The 7,500-nt window shown below is 46.7% G+C and overlaps 1 long non-coding RNA gene across 1 annotated transcript in view; it reads left to right on the forward strand.

Moving 5' to 3' along the window:
* The first annotated feature begins 5,251 nt into the window (after nt 1-5,251).
* The window catches only part of LOC110301168, a 2,299-nt gene continuing 50 nt past the window's right edge, over nt 5,252-7,500 (forward strand). Inside the window, exon 1 of the long non-coding RNA XR_002378691.2 lies at nt 5,252-5,323. This is a non-coding gene — a long non-coding RNA (uncharacterized LOC110301168). The remainder of the gene's footprint in view (nt 5,324-7,500) is intronic.

Genomic DNA, 7,500 nt, shown 5'->3' on the forward strand with positions numbered 1-7,500 from the left:
TCTCTCTCTCTCTCTCTCTCTCTCTCTCTCTGTGTGTGTGTGTGTGTGTATGTGTGAGTGTGATCTAAACTCAGCCCATCTTTGTATTGTTGCAGCTGCCCAGTGTCCGCTGGTTCCCTGGACCCATGGAGCCCCTTCAGTGGAGCACACTGAGATGCCGACTCATGCTCTGCACCGACTTCCCCTTGATGGACTACTGGTGCTGCTCTAGCTGAGTTTTCTGAGATTCTAGACTTAGGTGACACCCAATAATTACCGGGTAAACAGATGGCCAAGATGCTTATGTTTCCTTGTACCCAAAGTTCATACTTTGAACCACCTTCTGATCTAATCTTCCTACACGGAAGCAATAGTCCTCTGGTTCTAACCCAACCTAGGGCTAGGAACCAGAAACAAGTCTGTGTCCCAAAGCCCTCTGACACCATTCACCCTGGCCAGTCTAGAGCTGTTCAATCTATATTTTTCTTTCCCACAGAAACTCTAGGTCACTTTCCTAGCATATGTGAGGCCTTGGCTTGGAACCCAGTCCATCCCCCCACCCCCTGTAGCTGCCCTCAGCTACATGAACCAGGTTCCTGAAAGGGAGGCTGGAGCTGCATAGGAGAAAATGATGAGAGAAATAACGAGACCAAGACAAAGATACTGATCAAGGCCCAAAGTTTATTTAAGGGTCTGAGCTTATAAAGGGGGAGATCCCATCCCCTGCCATGCCAGGATCTTGTTTTGTCAGGATAGTGTCAGGAGAACAGGTTCAGCCTCTCAGCAGGTAGCTGCATCTTGGAGAAAATGGCAGAGGTGGCAGAACAATAAACCTATCTAGGTTGGAAGACTCCACCCTAGGTGGTCTTGTTCACAGTGGCACAACGGGTCTGAGCCAGCCTGCTCAAGGGGGAGAGGCTACAATTCCTCCCTAATTATATAATAAAAATTAGCTGGACTGAGACATAAAATTTACTTATACTCCATGGTCCTGCCTTGGAATTATGGTGACTGGTGGCCACGCCTATCTTAGGACTGCAGTCTTCAATGAACTTATTCTTATCTGTCCTGGAGAACACGTGCAGCTTGTTTGTATTTATTTGCACAAACACAGCTCTATTGTGTTATTATGAACAAACCACAACCTCTTGGCACATGCCTCTGTCTTATATTGAAAAGAAGTCATAGATCCCGTGGCCCATCCTTGGCTCCCAGCCAAGGACTCATTGCACACCTTTTCCCCAATCAGACCAAAGCCACAATATATACTCAATGCATCTCTTGATATCGATGAATTTCTGCCATCTGTGCTTGCTGAAGGCGAGCCTGCATGGAGGTAGCTCCCTCCCAAAATAAGTAAAATGGACATGTCTTTATTTCCTTCCTCTCCGTACCCCGGCATCCATTAGTGATTCTTCCCAGAGTCATTTCTGACATAAAATGCAAGGCCACCCAGCAATGCCTGTGTTCACTGTCATCATTTCAGTCAAATCTTCACTCTTTTTCTCTTGCTTTCAGCACTGAGACCAAATCCAGAGCCAGGTTTCTGCTCCGCAAGTGCTCCACCATTAAGCAACACCGACCCCAGCAGGATTTGGTCCAGCCTTGGTCCAGCTGAGTACTGCGGTTCTTGGTTTATTTTGTGGCTATGACAAATACCTTGACAGAGAGCAGCATGAGGGAGAAGAGGGTTTGTTTGGCTTACAGTTTCAGGTCACAGACCTTCACTGTGGGGAAGTCAAGGTAGGAACCTGAGGCAGCAAGTCACATCTGCGGTAACGAGCAGAGAGAAATGAATGCAAGCCTACTTCCTCCACTCTTACAAAGTCCAAGACCCAAATCCAGGCATGGTACCACCCTCAATGGGCTGGGTCTTCCCACATCAACCAGCATAGTTAAGGCTGTTCCCCACAGGTGTGTCCAACCAGACCTAGCCAATCCCTCACTGAAACTGTCTTCCAAGATGATTCTGGATTGGGGTAAGTTGACATGAACTGTCACACCTTCCTCTCCTAAAACCCTTCAGTGGCTTTCCCTTTGCGTTTGAATGAAACCCAAGCCTGATCTCATCATCTGTAATGTAATTTGTGGAAGGACTGAATGCCACATGGTGTGAGCAGCCTGCATCCAGCCTGGCCTTTAACAGGTGTACCCCAGAGCAAGTGCCCTTGACCTTGCTTCCCAGCCTTCTCTACCACTCCCAGAGACAGTTCTTTGAAATTAGATAGTTCCTGGAAACAAGATGCATCTACTTTGAAATGTTGCCTTTTTTATTGTATTTATTATTATTTTGTTGTTTTGAAACAGAGTCTCCCTGTGTAGTCCTGGCCTAGAACTTGTGACTTTTCTCTTGCCTGTATCCCTAGCACGTGCCACCATGCCTTACTGCGACTTCATTTGAACGATGCTCTCTGACTTCCTGTGGCCTCCCACACTCCCTTCCAAGAGCATTTGGAGTATAGCAAAAACTTGTTCTTACCAGCTTTTGCTTGTTCCAGCTACTAGGATATTCTGCATAGCTCTTACTACGCCTGGCCCTCACGCTAAAATTCTCAAGGGTTCAAAGTCACTTCCTTCAAAGCTAGCCTGACTTGAGTGGCAGCACCCCACCCTGCTCTCCATCCCAGAATGTCACCCATCACTGACACCTGTGTTTCCTTTGCAGCTTGGCCCGTAGCCTCCCTAAGCATTTTCTCGCTGTATCTGTTTTCTGCTTCTCTGGCTGGATCATTTGATTTCCATCAATTTGCCTTGTGTCTTTCTTTTTTTCTCCAGGGCTTAAGATTGTGTCTAATGCATACAAGCTTCATGGATGGATTCTAATGCCATTTTCCTGCATCTGCCCAGCAGCAAGCTGTCACTGGGCCCCTTGACTTCTCAAAGCTCTTCTGACTCATTGGTTGAGACCCACCTTGCTTTGAGTTTTGAACTGGGGATACTTGAAAAGAGAGATAGTGTGGTTCTTAGAACCAGACCCTGTGCTTGAATTATAATCCCTCGGATGCTTCTGGGGGCCACACAGCCCAACACAGAAAACAAAAGGAAGAGCAGACCCCCACGGAGCTTCATATCAATTTTCACTTAGTCTTCGGTAAAGTTCCACAATGCCTGCTTTAGAGCACACAGTAGGCACTCAAAAGCCTTAACAGGTATAAGACAGCATCAAGCGTAGACCAACCAGCTGGTTTACAAGGTCAGAATAAAAAGATAGCAATTTAAGTGTCTTAGTCACTCTTCTGTTGCTGTAAAGAGACACCATGGCCAAGGCAACTTAAAAAAAGAGAGCATTTAATTGGGGGCTTGCTTACAGTTTCAGAAGTTAGTCCTTGACTGTTATGGCAGAGAGCATAGCAGGAGGCAAACAAGCAGGCAGGCAAGCAGAAAAGGTGTTAGAACAAAGCAGCTGAGAGCTTACATCTGATTGGAAAGCCTGAGGCAGAAAGGCAGATAACTGGGCCTGGTCAAAGCTTTTTCAAACTCAAAATCCACCTCCAGGGATACCTCCACCAAGGCCACACCTCCTTTTCTCTCTCTCTCTTTTTTTTTTTTAAAAAAAGGATTCACTTATATTATTTTAACTACATGTGTGTGGTGGTGGTAGCATTGCACATGGATGCAAATGCTCACAGAGGTTATAGGTATGAGACTGCCCCTGGAGCTGGGGGTGCAGACAGTTGCAAACCACCTGAAGTGGGTGCTGGGACTTGAACTCAGGTCCTCAGGAAGAGCTCTTAGTGTTTCCAGCCCCAGGACACACCTCCTAGTCCTTTCCAAACAGTTCCATGAACCGTGGATTAAGCATCTAAATATTTGAGCCTATGGGAGGGGGCCATTCTCATTCAAACCACCCCACCACAAATGACAAGAAAGGCTATTTCAATGGTTGACAATAAAGAAAGCATGACAGTGTCTTATGAAGGAGTTAACACGATGACATGGATCTGTAGACTGCTGCCAGCCATTCAGAGCATAATCAAAACGAACAAGCTGGCACACATGAACATAAATCCACATACAATGTTTGTAGACATTTCATTCATAGTTGTGGCTGAGGATGGGGCTCTGTTAGTAGAACTCTTCTCTAGCATACACGAAGCCCTCTCTGAGTCCCCAGCACCACATAACCCAGGCATAGCATGGTGGCAAACTCCAGAAACTCCAGTCCTTAGGTGGTGGAGGTAAGAGATCAGAAGTTCAAAGCCGTCCTTAACTACGCAGGAAGTTCAAGACCAGCCTTAGCCAAAACAACAAAAAGTTTCATTCATGATTGTCAAAATGGACAGCAAGATGGCTTGGCAGGGAAAGCCGCTTGCCACTAAGCCTGTGTTCTATACAGGGTAGAAGGTAAAAGCTCCCCCTGCAAGCTGTTCTCTAACCTCTACACACGCAGTAATGGTACAGCCACACCTTTCCCTCACAGGAAATTAGTTTATTAATTATTCTCAGGGTTCCTATTTCTGTGATGAAACACCATAACCAAAGGCAACTTGGAAGGAAAGAATTTATTTCAGCTTACACTTCCACATCAGTCCACCACAGAGAAGTCAGGGCAGGAACTCAAAATTGAGCAGGACCATGGAGGCAGGAGCTGATACAGAGGCCATGGACACTGTCCATGATACATGGGCACTAATCACTGGCTTGCCCCTTGCGACTTTCTTACCACATCCAGGATCTTCAGCCCACAGGTGCCACCATCCACAATGGCTGGGTTCACTCATCTAAACCATCAATCAAGAAAATGCACCATAGACTAGTCTATCAGTCAGCCTGGTGGGGTATTCTCTCTCTTGAGGTTCCCACCACCAAAATTACTCTAGCCTGTGTCAGGTTGACATAAAAATTAGCACATAAATTTAGTAAAAAAAAAAAAATCACAATTAACAAAGATACCATAATTTTCAACAGTTGTAGACAATTCAAAAGGTGAATTAGTAAACCGAGGTTCAACAATTCAACAATACTATGGGATATAATTAAGCAGACTTAAACAATAAATGAGCTCTCAGCTATAAAAACAAAACCAAAAACATGATAGAAACTTAAGAACATACTACTTAGTGAAGGAAGCCATTCTGAAAAATTCACAAAGGGCACTGTGGAATAAACAAAAACATAGAGATGAAAACATAAAGAAATAAAAACAAACAAAAAACCAGAAAACCACAGTGCTGCTCTGGGCCTGTGTCTTATTTTTCTCCCTGACGAAAGCAATTTGAGAGGGAAAAGGGTGAATTTTCGTCACAGTTCAAAGTGGAGAAGTCAACTCATCTGCTGCCCAGCTCTGGCTTTCCACGTACTTGGTCCAAGATCCTAGCGCCAGGAATGGTTCTGCCCATAGTGGGTGAGTCTTCCCACCTCCATTAAAAAAGTCAAGATAGCCGGGCGGGATGGCGCACGCCTTTAATCCCAGCACTCGAAAGGCAGAGGCAGGCGGATTTCTGAGTTCGAGGCCAGCCTGGTCTATAAAGTGAGTTCCAGGACAGCCAGGACTATACAGAGAAACCCTGTCTCGAAAAACCAAAAAAAAAGAAAAAAAAAAAAGTCAAGATAAGTCCCCACAGGCATGCCCAGAGGCCCGTCTTGGGGTAACTAGAGCTTACCAAGTTGACAATTAACATTAACCAGCACAGGCTGAAAGGGGAGCAGGATTCTGCAGTGACGGCTGCCTTTGCCAAAAGCCAATGACTTTTCAGTACAGATCGGCTCTTCAACCGAGTAGTGAATAGAAATGCAGGGATTCTGTGGATCCAGGGTTAGAAACGCAAAGAGCCAAATCAAAGGAGCTGGGGATGCTGAGAAAGACCCCCGAAAGGGTATCCTACAAGTTTCTGTTAACCTAAAACTGCTCTGAAAAGTGGGTTAAATATCAACTGTACACTGGTGGGACCCCATTGTTAATCCATGTGGCCATGCGTGCAAATAATGGGCAAAGTATGGGGATGGGGTGGGGGGCCGTACAACCAAAATGAAAGGCTATGGTCTACTGTGGGATCACAGGAGTTTACTCTGCAGGCTCTCCTTGTCCTTATTTTCCAGAACAGGAAGAGCTAGGGGCGGCAGGGAGAGCCGGAGCGAGCTGTACGCTTGCTTGGCGGGGCGCCTGTCCTGGCCAAGCATCGCTAACCCGACAGAGGATTCCTTGCGTGCAACTGCGGGTGCACACCCCGGCCGGCGCGGGCGGTCCCCGAAGGCTGGTCTAGGGCCCATGATGTTCTCGCTCCCCTTTGCGGGGAAGCATCCCCGCAGTGCTTTCGGTTTGCTGGAATGTTCCCCCAACTGCAGAAGTGCACTTTGTTCCCGAGTGGGGGAGGGGCAGCAGGACTCAGCTCCAGGGCGCCCTAGGACTTGGAGGGCGGCCAGCTTTCCGTTCCCAGGGTGCCTTCTGGCGGGGGCGGGGGTTGTCTGCATCCCAGCTGGGCAGCTGGAGGATACTGGACCCGCCTGGACTCCAGGGCCAGCCCTGCCACCCACTAGCTTCATGTTCTGCATCAGGGGTTTGATTTCCTCATTTGCAAAATAGGGACCTGAATAATGTTGACCGCACGCACTACAGGCCCCTGCCGTGTTCCTCTGCCTGTACCTTCCTCCCAATATCCCTTTGAAGTAGATACTGTTAACGTAATAAGGTAATTATACTATTAGTTGGATAATTCTCCCTGGCTGCCCACACCCTTTGAACATCACAGATGCTCTGGTCACTGAAAGGCTGGCCCAGCCTCCTCCCAGTAATAAAATGTGTACTATTATTTTCACTTTAAAGATGAGGACAGAGAAGCTAAGAACAGGTAAGTCACTTGTGGAATGGCACAGTTCCCAAGTGGCCGGGCCATCCAGACATAAACGCAAGCAGTCAGCTGGAGGCTTTCCAACTCTTAAAATGCAAATACTGCCTTCCTACGGCTGGTTCCTGGAGGCCCTTCAAATTCAGATAAATATACTTATTCAGTCATTTCAGGCTGGGTGTGGTGGTGCATGCCTGTAATCTCAGCATTCAGGATGCTGAGGCAGGGGGAATGCATGTTGGAGTCTAGCCTGGGCTATACAGTTAAGTCTAAAACCAGCCTGAATTATAAAGTGAGAACTTGTCTCAAAAATATGAAAAGTTTGTATGTGGACGCTTAGCAGGTATAAACCTTATGACCTGAGTTCCATCCCAAGAACCCATGATGGGAGGAGTTCCTGCATGTCCGCAGACCTCCACACACATTAACAATTTCCTTCCTTCCTTCCTCCCTCCCTTTCTTTCTTTTCTTTCTTTCTTTCTTTCTTTCTTTCTTTCTTTCTTTCTTTCTTTCTATATTTACTTTTGAGACAGTCTCACGGTATAGACTGGCTGGCCTAGGACTTGCTATGTAGGGCAGGGTGGCCTGAAACTCAGAGGTCTGCCTGATTATGCATCCCAAGAGCTGGCATTAAAGGCATGCACCACCATAATGGAAAATCTATGCACTTTTATAAAAATCAAAAGTAAATGAAGCAGGCCTCCCAGCACTTGAAAATAAATGCATGCCAATCACT

The sequence above is a fragment of the Mus caroli genome, chromosome 9 (genome assembly GCF_900094665.2).
Source record: "Mus caroli chromosome 9, CAROLI_EIJ_v1.1, whole genome shotgun sequence".
NCBI lineage: Eukaryota > Metazoa > Chordata > Mammalia > Rodentia > Muridae > Mus > Mus caroli.